This window comes from Macaca fascicularis, chromosome 20 (assembly GCF_037993035.2).
Source record: "Macaca fascicularis isolate 582-1 chromosome 20, T2T-MFA8v1.1".
Taxonomy (NCBI): domain Eukaryota; kingdom Metazoa; phylum Chordata; class Mammalia; order Primates; family Cercopithecidae; genus Macaca; species Macaca fascicularis.
Window position 1 is genome coordinate 4,669,353 of NC_088394.1, and position 12,035 is coordinate 4,681,387.

A 12,035-nucleotide genomic window follows, 5' to 3' on the forward strand; every position below is an offset into this window, starting at 1 on the left:
CTGTAGCCCCAGCTACTCAGGAGGCCAAGGTGGGAGGATCTCTTGAGCACAGAACCTGGAGGCTGAAGTGAACTATAATGGCACCACTGCACTCCAGTCTGAGCAACACAGTGAGACCCCATCTCAAAAACAAACAAACAAACAAAAAACTTGTAGCTATTCTCTTCTGTCTGTGACTTATCTTTTCCCTTGCAGTATTTTTTGTTATACAGAACTTTTACATTTTCTTTTCTTTTTTTTTTTTTTTGAGACAGGGTCTTGCTTTGTTGCCCAGGCTGGAGAGCAGTGGCATGATCTTGGCTCACTGGAATCCCCATCCCGGGTTCAAGTGATTTTCGTTCCTCAGCCTCCCAAGTAGCTGGGATTATAGGTGCTTGCCACCATGCCCAGCTAATTTTTGTATATTTAGTGGAGATGGGGTTTCACCACATTGGCCAGGCTGGTCTTGAACTCCCGACCTCAGGTGATCCACCTGCCTTGGCCTCCCAAAGTGCTGGGATTACAGGCTTGAGTCACCGCACCTGGCTGGATGTTTACATTTTCATCTCTTCAAATTGATTACTCTTGCCCTTCATGGTATGTATCTGTGGCTTAGATCTCCTTCCCTACTCTGATGTTATAAAGATGGTCTCCCATGTTTTCTTCTAGAAATCTTAGTTATGCTTTTTCACATTTGGGTGCTCAGTGCATTCTGGGACTGTGCATGTGGGCATGCACATGTTCATTGTTTGAGGTAGGGATTTACTTCTTTTTCCTTACAGAGAGCTGGTTCCCTTTATGAAATACTCCATCTTTGTGTCTTTGATTTCTAATGTCACCTCTTTTCTTTTCTTTTTTTTCTTTTTTTGAGACGGAGTCTCCCTCTGTCGCCCAGGCTGGAGTGCAGTGGCGCGATCTCGGCTCACTGCAAGCTCCGCTTCCCAGGTTCACGCCATTCTCCTGCCTCAGCCTCCCAAGTAGCTGGGACTACAGGCACCTGCCACCACACCCAGCTAATCTGTATTTTTAGTAGAGACGGGGTTTCGCCATGTTAGCCAGGATGGTCTCAATCTCCTGACCTCGTGATCCGCCTGCCTTGGCCTCCCAAAGTGCTGGGATTACAGGCGTGACCCACCGCGCCCGGCCAATGTCAACTCTTTTCTTATACAAGATCCTCTTTCTTTTTTTTTTGAGACGGAGTCTGGCTCTCTCGCCCAGGCTGGAGTGCAGTGGCCGGATCTCAGCTCACTGCAAGCTCCGCCTCCCAGATTCACGCCATTCTCCTGCCTCAGCCTCCCGAGTAGCTGGGACTACAGGTGCCCGCCACCTCCCCCGGCTAGTTTTTTGTATTTTTTTAGTAGAGACGGGGTTTCACCGTGTTAGCCAGGATGGTCTCGATCTCTCGTGATCCACCCGTCTCGGCCTCCCAAAGTGCTGGGATTACAGGCTTGAGCCACCACGCCTGGCCAAGATCCTCTTTCTTTCTCTTTTTTCTTCTTTCCTTTTCTTTTTTCTTTCCCTCCCTTCCCTCCTTCCTTCCTTCCTTTTCTTTCTTCTCTTTCTCCCTCATCTCTCCCTCCCTCCCTCATGCTCTTCCTTTCCCTTTCCCTTTCCTTTCCTTTTTCTTTCTTTTGAGGCAGGGTCTTGCTCTGTTGCCCAGGCTAAAGTACAATGGCACAATCTTGACTCACTGCAACCTCCGTTTCCTGTGTTCAAGTGATTCTCCTGCCTGAGCTTCCCGAGTTGCTGGGATTATAAGCACATGCCACCACACCCAGCTAATTTTTGTATTTGTGGTAGATATGGGGTTTCATCATGTTGGCCAGCCAAACTGGTCTCAAACTCATTCCTGACCTCAAGTGATCTGCCTGCCTCGGCCACTATAAGTGCTAGAATTACAGGCGTCAGACACAGAGCCTGGCCCCAAGATCCTCTTTCTTCTGTCAATTGGCCTATTTGTATTCCCCTGTGCCCATATTACAATGTATAAAATCTTTCCAGGTAAGGGTAACTCCTGGTCTCTGGAGAGGAGAGTTTCCCCCACCCCTCTTCCCTTTCAAAATTGTCTTGACTATTATTCTTGACTATTTTGGTCTTCCATGTGAATTTCAATTTTTCAAGGAGTGTGAAGAAAAACTTGGGATTTTCATTGGAATTGCTTTGAATTTGTAAATTAATTTGAGGAAAACTGCCATTTTAAAAATAGTGTGTCTTGGCCAGGGGCGGTGTTTCATGCCTGTAATCCCAGCACTTTGGGAGGCCAAGGTAGGTGGATCACTTGAGGTCAGGAGTTCAAGACCAGCCTGGCCAACATGGTAAAACACTGTCTCTACTAAAAATACTAAAATTAGCCAGGCATGGTGGTGGGTGCCTGTAATCCCAGCTACTTAGGAGGCTGAGGCAGGAGAATCGCTTGAACCTGGGAGGCAGAGGGTGTAGTGTGCCGAGATCATGCCACTGAACTGCAGCCTGGTGACAGAGCAAGACTCCATATGAAAAAAAAAAAAGAAAGAAATTGAAACAATGACTGATATGGAATGACACTAAGAAGTTACCATTAATTTTTTGTTATATTTTCATTTTTGTAGAGGTGGGGTCTTGCTGTATTGCCTGGACTCAAGCAATCCACCTGCCTTGGCTTCTGAAATTGCTGGGATTACAGGTGTGGGCCACTGCCCCCAGCCAATTATTTAAAGTGTGATGGTAACATTGTGATTATGTATTTTTAAATAGTTCTTCTCTTTAGAGGCATAGGCTGAAATATTTATAATCTAAAAACAATACAACAGATATAAATGTATATAAAATATAGTATGATAATAGGATGCCTGAGAGTAGGAATAATAGATGAAACAAGATTGGTCAGGAATTGATAGTTATTGAAACTGAGTGATGGGTACCTGAGAATTCATTACATTATTCTGCATACTTTTGTGTATCTCAAAAATTCCCATAATAAAAGATTTTAAAATATGAGGGCCAGGTGTGGTGGCTCCTGCCTATAATCTCAGCACTTTGGGAGGCTGGGGTAGGAGGACTGCTTGAGGCTAGGAAGTCAAGACCAGCCTGGGCAACACAGCAAGACCCCATCTCTACAAAAAATTAAAAAATTAGCCAGGCATGGTGATGTACACCTGTAGTCTTAGCTACTTGGGAGGCTGAGGAAGGAGGATCACTTGAGCTAAGGAGTTTGAGGCTGCAGTGAGCTGTGATTGTGCCACTTTACTCCAGCCTGGGCAACAGAGTGATTATTATTAAATGGTGTATTATTATACAGTATATTATTATAGTATAAAAGTATAATAACATATTAGCATTATAGTATAACAATAAAAACATTGAAATATTGAGTCTTTCCATCCACAGACATGATATAGCTATTCATTTATTTACATTTTCTTCTGTCTTGCAATAAAGTTTTATAATTTACTCCATAAGGGCCTGCCCATCTTTTGGCTGATCCAACAAATTTGCCAGACTACTCTATTAGTTCCAATCATATTAATATTTTTTTTCTCCAGGATGTCTTGTATTTTTTGTGTAGGCCTTTGAATCATATGTTAAAAAATAAAATAAAGGCCGGGTGAGGTGGCTCACGCCTATAATCCCAGCACTTTGGGAGGCTGAAGTGGGAGGATCACTTGAGGTCAGGAGTTTGAGTCCAGCCTGGCCAACATGATGAAACCTGTCTCTACTAAAAATAGGAAAATTAGCCAGGTGTGGTGTTGGGTGCCTGTAATCCCAGCTACTCAGGAGGCTGAGGCACAAGAGTTTCTTGAACCCAGGGGGTGGAGGTTGCAGTGAGCCAAGATCATGACATGGCACTCTAGCCTGGGAGACAAAGCGAGACTCCATCTCAAATACAAAACAAAACAAAACTGTAGTTTTGTATGTGTATTGTACCTTTTCTATGTTTAGACATGTTTAGATACATAAATACAACAAGGTTACAATTGCCACAGTACTCAGTGCAGTAACAAGCTGCATAGGTTTGTAGCCCAGGAACAATGGGCTGTACCATGTATCCCGGGTGTGTGGTAGGCTGTACCATCTAGGATTGTGTAAGGGCACCCTGCGATGTTCACACAATGACGAAATTGCCTAATGATGCATTTCTCAGAACATATCTCTGTTGCTAAGTGACACTTGGCTCCATTGCTAAGTGCAGTGACAAGTGTCCGTATAAAAAGAAGGTAGAAGGACACTTGACACAGAAAGAGGAGACAGACACACAGAGAAGAAAATATGAAGACAGAGGCAGAGATTTCAGTGATGCAGTCACAAGCCAAGGAATGCCAGCAGCCACCAAAAACCAGAGGCAAGTGACAGATTCCTCCCCCAAAGCCTTCAGGTTGAGTGTGGCCCTGATGACACCTTAATTTCAGACTTCCAGCCTCCAGAACTGTTAGATAATAGACTTTTGTTGTTTGGTTTGTTTGTTTGTTGTTGTTGTTGTTGTTGTTGTTTGAGACAGAGTCTCTCTCGCTCTGCTGTTCAGGCTGTAGTACAGTGGCACACAATCTCAGCTCACTGCAATCTCTGCCTCCTGGGTTCAAGGGATTCTTGTGCCTCAGCCTCCTGAGTAGGTGGAATTATAGGCGTGTGCCCCCACACCTGGCTAATTTTTATATTTTTAGTAGAGACAGGGTTTCACCATGTTGGCCAGGCTGGTCTCAAACTCCTGACCTCTAGTGATCCGCCTGCCTCGGCATCCCAAAATGCTGGGATCACAAGCATGAACTACCACATCTGGCCTGAGTTTCGTTGTTTGAAGCCACCAAGTTTGTGGCAATTTCTTACAGCAGCTTCAGCTAGCAAATACATGATTAAAATAGAAAAATCTTATAATTGTCTCTTTTGATGAAAAAAAAAAACCATCTGACAAAATTCAATACCTATTCATAATTTTTTTTTAAAAAAAGAAAAAGAAGAAGAAGAAAAAAAAACTCTCAGCAAACTAAAATAGAAGAGGTCTTCTTTGACCTGATAACAGGCATCCGTAGAAAACCTACAACAGCCCAGCACTTTGGGAGGCCGAGACGGGCGGATCACGAGGTCAGGAGATCGAGACCATCCTGGCTAACCCGGTGAAACCCCGTCTCTACTAAAAAATACAAAAAAAAAAAAAAAAAAAAACTAGCCGGGCGAGGTGGCGGGCACCTGTAGTCCCAGCTACTCGGGAGGCTGAGGCAGGAGAATGGCGTAAACCTGGGAGGCGGAGCTTGCGGTGAGCTGAGATCCGGCCACTGCACTCCAGCCGGGGTGACAGAGCGAGACTCCGTCTCAAAAAAAAAAAAAAAAAAAAAAAAGGAAAACCTACAACAAAAGTGCAATACATTTTTAAAAATTGATCAGTTGGGGCCAGGTGTGGTGGCTCATGCCTGTAATCCCAGCACCTTGGGAGGCCGAGGCAGGCGGATCATGTGAGGTCAGGAGTTTGAGACCAGCCTTACCAACATGGTGAAACCCTGTCTCTACCATAAATACAAAAATTAGCCAGGCATGGTGGTGCATGCCTGCAATCCCAGCTACTCCGGAGGCTGAGGCAGGAGAATCGCTTGAACCTAGGAGGCAGAAGTTGCAGTGAGCCGACATCACGCTATTGCACTCCAGCCTGGGTGACAAGAGTAAAACTCCACCTCAAAAAAAAAAAAAAAAAAAATTGATCAATTGGACCTCATCAACATGCAAATCTTCTATTCTTCAAAAGATACCATTAAAAAAATGGCAAAGTAAGCAACCCATGGGGAGAAAATATTTCCAAAACACTTACTCATTAAAGCACATGTATCCAGAATACACAAAGAACTCTTTTTTTTTTTTTTTTTGAGACGGAGTTTCGCTCTGTCACCCTGACTGGAGTGCGGTGGCCTGATCTCAGCTCACTGCAAGCTCCGCCTCCCGGGTTCACACCATTCTCCTGCCTCAGCCTCCCGAGTAGCTGGGACTACAGGCGCCCGCCACCTCGCCTGGCTAGTTTTTTGTATTTTTAGTAGAGACGGGGTTTCACCGTGTTAACCAGGATGGTGTCGATCTCCTGACCTCGTGATTCGCCCGTCTCGGCCTCCCAAAGTGCTGGGATTACAGGCTTGAGCCACCGTGCCCGGCCACAAAAAACTCTTACAAAGAAATAAGAAAACAACCCAACAAATCAATCGAAAAAGGTTTGATTAGACATTTTACCAAAAAAAAAAAAAATACACATAGCAAATAGGTATATGAAAAGATCCTCAAGGCCGGGTGCAGTGGCTCACATCTTTATTCCCAGCACTCTGGGAGGCTGAGGCAGGCGGACCACTTGAGGCCAGGAGTTTGAAACAAGCCTGGCCAATATGGCAAAACCTCATCTCTACTAAAGGTACAAAAATTAGCCGGCGCAGTGGCGGGCATCTGTAATTGCAGCTACTGGGGAGGTTGAGGCACAAGAATCTCTTACACCCAGGAGGCGGAGGTTACAATGAGCCAAGATTATGCCACTGCATTCCAGCCTGGGTAACAGAGTGAGACTGTCTCAAAAAAAAAAAAAAAAAAAAAAAAAAAGAGAGAAGAAAAGATCCTCAAAATTATTGATCATTTGGAAAGTGTAATTTGAAACCACAATGAGGTAATTCTTTTTTTTTTTTTTTTTTTTGAGACAGTTTTATTCTTGTCGCACAGGCTGGAGGACAATGGTGTGATCTCAGCTCACGGCAACCTCCGCCTCCTGGGTTCAAGCAATTCTCCTGCCTCAGCCTCCCGAGTAGCTGGGATTACAGGTGGCTGCTACCACGCGTGGCTAATTTTTGTATTTTTAGTAGAGACGGGGTTTCACCATGTTGGCCAGGCTGGTCTCAAACTCCTGACCTCAGGTGACCTGCCCATATTGGCCTCCCAAAGTGCTGGGATTACGGGCATAAGCCACCTCGCCCAGCCGAGATAATACTTAACAACCACCAGGAATGGCTACAATATAATTAATTAATTAATTAATTAATTAAATAACAAGCGTTGGCGAGCAGAAACAAAATCACTCATACATTGCTGGTGGGTGTGTAAAATGGCACTCTTTGGAACAAATAGTTCAGCAATTCTTTAAGAAGTTTAATGTAGCCAAGTGCATGCCTGAAGCCTCAGTTACTTGGGAGGCTAAGTCAGGAGGATCCCTTGAGCCCGGGAGATCAAGACCAGCCTAGCCAACACAGTGAGACTTTATCTCCATAAATAAATAAATATATACATGTTTAATATATTCTTAGGTATGACACCAGAAGTACAAGGCAACAAAAGAAAAAAAAAAAGATAAATTGTGCTGGCCACGGTGGCTCACACCTGTAATCCCAGCACTTTGGGAGTCCGAGGCTGGTGGATCACTTGACATCAGGAGTTCGAGACCAGCCTGGCCAACATGGTGAAACCCCGTCTCTACTAAAAATACAAAAATTAGCTGGGCCTAGTGACGCGCAGCTGTAATCCCAGCTACTCAGGAGGCCAAGGCAGGAGAATCACTTGAACCCAGGAGGCGGAGGTTGCAGTGAGCCAAGATCGCACCAGTGTACTCCAGCCTAGGTGACACAGTGAGCCTCTGTCTCAAAAATACACACACACAGACACAAAACCTACAATGAGATACCACTTCACACCCACCAGGATGGCTATTACCAAAAAATAAAAAACAGAAAATAACAACTATGTACATTGCAAGTGGGAACATAAAACAGTACAGTTGCTGTGGAAACAATATGGTGGTTCCTCAAACATCTACATAAAATTACCATATGATCCAGCAACCCCATATCAAGGTGAATGCCTTAAAGAAGTCAAAGCAGAGACTTGGAGATATATTTTTACAGCCGTGTTCACAGCAGCATTATTTACAATTGCCAAAATGTGGAAGCGACCCAAGTGTTCTTCCATGGATAAATGGAGAAACAAACTATGGTCCATCCATACAATGGGCTGTGAGTCAGCCTTCAACAGGAAGTGCGCTCTGACACTTGCTACAACATGGACAACATGGCCGGACCTTGAAGACTTGCTAATAAGCCACATGCAAAAGGGCCAGTATTGCATGATTCCACTTATATGATGTACCTCGTACAAGTAGAAGACTCAAAGGGAATAGGTGAATTCAGAGGCCAGGTGCGGCGGCTCACGCCTGTAAGCTCAGCACTTTGGGAGGCTAAGGCAGGTGGATCACTTGAGGTCAGGAGTTTGAGACCAGCCTATCCAACATGGTGAAACCCCATCTCTACCAAAAAATTAAAAAATTAGCCAGGCATGGTGGCGCGTGCTTGTGGCCCCAGCTACTGGGGAGGCTAAAGCAGGAGAATCACTTGAACCCGGGAGGTGGAGGTTGCGAGAGCCAAGATCACACCACTGCACTCTAGCCTGGATGACAGAACAAGACTCTATCTCAAAAAAAGAAAAAAAAAAAGTTGAATTCAGAGACAAAAACTAGAATAGCGGTTACAGTAGGTGGGAGGAGGGGAATATGGCAAGTTCATGTTTAATGGGGATGGAGTTTCAGTTTAGGAAGATGAAAAAGTTCTGGAGAAAAATAGCAGTGATGGTCACACAACAATGTGAATATGGCTAATGCCACTGAACTGCATGCTTAAAGAATGGTTAAGATTGGCTGGGCACTGTGGCTCATACCTTTAGTGCCAGACTTTGGGAGGCTGAGGTGGGTGGATCACTTGAGGTCAGGAGTTTGAAACCAGCCTGGCCAACATGGTGAAATCCCCTCTCTACCAAAAAATTCAAAAATTAGCTGGACGTGGTGGCACGTGCCTGTAGCCCAGCTACTCGGGAGCCTGAGGCAGGAGAATCGCTTGAACCCGGGAGGCGGAGCTTGCAGTGAACCGAGATTGCGGCATTGTACTCCAGCCTGGGTGACAGTGTGAGACTCCGTCTCAAACAAAAACAAAAACCCAAATTTTCAGACATGACACCAAAAACACAAGTAGCAATAAATAAATAAATAAATAAATAAAACAATTTGACTTCATCAACATTTAAAACTTATATTTCAAAGGCACTGTCAAGAAAGTGAAAATAATGGGGAAAAATTTGTAAATCATATGTCTATCAGAGAACCGTATTTAGAAGATATAAATAACTCTTACAAGTCAATAATAAAAAGACGGCTGGGCGTGGTGGCTCATGCCTGTAATACCAACACTTTGGGAAACCAAGGCAGGTGGATCACCTGAGGTCAACAGATCAAGACCAGCCTGGCTAACATGGCAAAGCCCCATCTCTGCTAAAAATACTAAAAATTAGCCGGGCGTGGTGGTGGGCGCCTGTAATCCCAGCTACTCGGGAGGCTGAGGCAGAAGAATTTCTTGAACCTGGGAAGTGGAGGTTGCAGTGAGCCAAGATTGCGCCATTGCACTGCAGCTGGGTGACAAGAGCAACACTCCGTTTCTATAATACTACTACTACTAATAATAATTAAAAGACAAATAACCCAGTTAAAAATAAAGGGCTGGGCGTGGTGGTTTACGCCTACAATCCCAGCACTTTGGGAGGCCAAGGCAGGTACATCACCTGGGGTCTGGAGTTCGAAACCAGCATGGCCAAAGAGGTGAGAAGAAACCTCATCTCTACTAAAAATACAAAAGTTAGCCAGGCGTGGTTGCGTGCCTTTAATCCCAGCTACTCGAGAGCCTGAGGCAGGAGAATCGCTTGAGCCCAGGAGGCAGAGGTTGCAGTGAACCGAGATCACGCCACTGCACTCCAGCCTGGGCGACAGAGCAAGACTCCGTCTCAAAAACAAAAAACAGAAACAGAAACAAAAACAGGACAAAATATCTAAATGGACATTTCTCTGAAGAAAGTATACAAATGGTCAAAAAGCCCACAAAAACATATAAACATCATTAGTCACCAGGGAAAGGCAAATCAAAACCACAGTGAGATACCACTTCACACCCACTAGGGTCGCTATAATAAAAAAAACAGAGAAAAAGTAAGAGGTGTTGGCAAGGATGTAGAGAAATTACAACCGTTGTGGACTGCTGATGGAAATGTAAAATACTGTAGCCTCTGTGGAAAACAGTCTGGCAGTTCCTCAAAATGTTAAACATTTGATCCGCAAATTCTACTCCTAGATATATACCGAAGAGAAATAAAAACCTATGTCTACAAAAAACGTGTACACAAACATTCTTACCAGTATCACTCATGATCGTCAAAAGGTAGAAACATGCCATATGTCCATTAACTAATGAATGGATGAAAAAAATGTGATCTATCCATGCAATGGAATATTATCCAACTATAGAAAGGAATTGAGTATTGATACATACTACAACATGGAGGAACTTTGAAAACATTCTGTTAGGAGAAACACAAAAGCCACATGTCACATGATTCCATTGATATAAAATGTCCATAATAGCCAAATCCATAGAAACAGGAAGTAGATTAGTGTTGCTCAGGGTGGAGGGTGAGGATAAGGGTACGGGGAAGGGAAGTGATAAAGGGTATAGGACTTCTTTTTGCCATAATGAAAACGTTCAAAAACTGATTGCAGCAATGGTGCAAAACTCTGTGAGTATATCAAAACCATTCAATTGCAAAAAAGAAAAAAAGTTAAATTTACCATATGATGCAGAAATTCCACAAAAATTAGGTATCTACACAAGAAAAATGAAGCATGTATCTGCACACAGACTTGCACACAAAGTTCTTAGCATCATTCTTCTTTTTTCTGAGACAGGATCTCACTCTGTCACCCAGCCTGGAGCGCACTGGCATGATCACAGCTCACTGCTCCCTCCTGGGCTCGAGCAGTCCTCTTGCCTCAGCCTCCCAAGTAGTTGGGACCAAAGGTGCAGCCTCCATCTCCCAGGCTCAAACCATTCTCCTGCCTCAGCCTCTTGAGTAGCTGGAACTACAGGCATGTGCCACCACATTTGGCTAATTTTTTTTTTTTTAATTTTAGTAGAGACAATGTCTCATTATTTTACCCAGGCTGGTCTCAAACTCCTGGCCTCAAGGAATCCTCCTGTGTCAGCCTCCCAAAGTGCTGGGATTACAGATGCAGGCCACTGTGCCTGGCCAGTTTCATTATTCTTTTTTTTTTTTTTTTTGAGACGGAGTCTTGCTCTGTCGCCCAGGCTGGAGTGCAGTGGCCGGATCTCGGCTCACTGCAAGCTCCACCTCCTGAGTTTACGCCATTCTCCTGCCTCAGCCTCCCGAGTAGCTGGGACTACAGGCGCCCACCACCTCACCCGGCTAGTTTTTTTGTATTTTTTAGTAGAGACGGAGTTTCACCGTGTTAGCCAGATGGTCTCAATCTCCTGACCTCGTGATCCACCCGTCTCAGCCTCCCAAAGTGCTGGGATTACAGGCTTGAGCCACCACGCCCGGCCAGTTTCATTATTCTTTTTTTGGTTGTTTAAGTTCTGTTGCCCAGGCTGCAGTGCAATGGCGCAGTCTTGGCTCACTGCAGTCTCCACCTCCCAGGCTCAAGCAATCCTCTTGCCTCAGCTCCCCAAATAGTTGGGAGCAAAGGTGTGCATCACTACGCCTAGCTTATTTGCCTAGCTACAGTGTTTTTTTTTTTTTTTTGAGACAAAGTCTTACTCTGTTGCCCAGGCTGGAGTGCAGTGGTGCAATCTCGGCTCACTGCAACCTCTGCCTCCTAGGTTCAAGTGATTCTCACGCCTCAGACTCCTGAGTAGCTGGGATTACAGGCATGTGCCACAATGCCCAGATAATTATATATATATGTGATATGTGTGTGTGTGTATGTGTGTGTGTGTGTGTGTGTGTATATATATATATATATATTTTTTTTTTTTTGAGACAGTCTCACTCTGTCACCCAGGCTGGAGTGCAGTGGCATGATCATGGCTCACTGCAGCCTCAACTTTTCAGGCTCAGGCGATCTTCTCACTTCAGCTTCTAAAGTAGCTGGGACTACAGGCACTTGCCACCACACCCAGCTAATTTTTGTATTTTTTGTAGATACGGGGTCTTGCCATGTTGCCCAGGCTAGTCTCAAATCCTTGGGCTCAAGTGATCCTCCCACCTCAGCCTCCCAAAATGCTAGGATTACAGACGTGAGC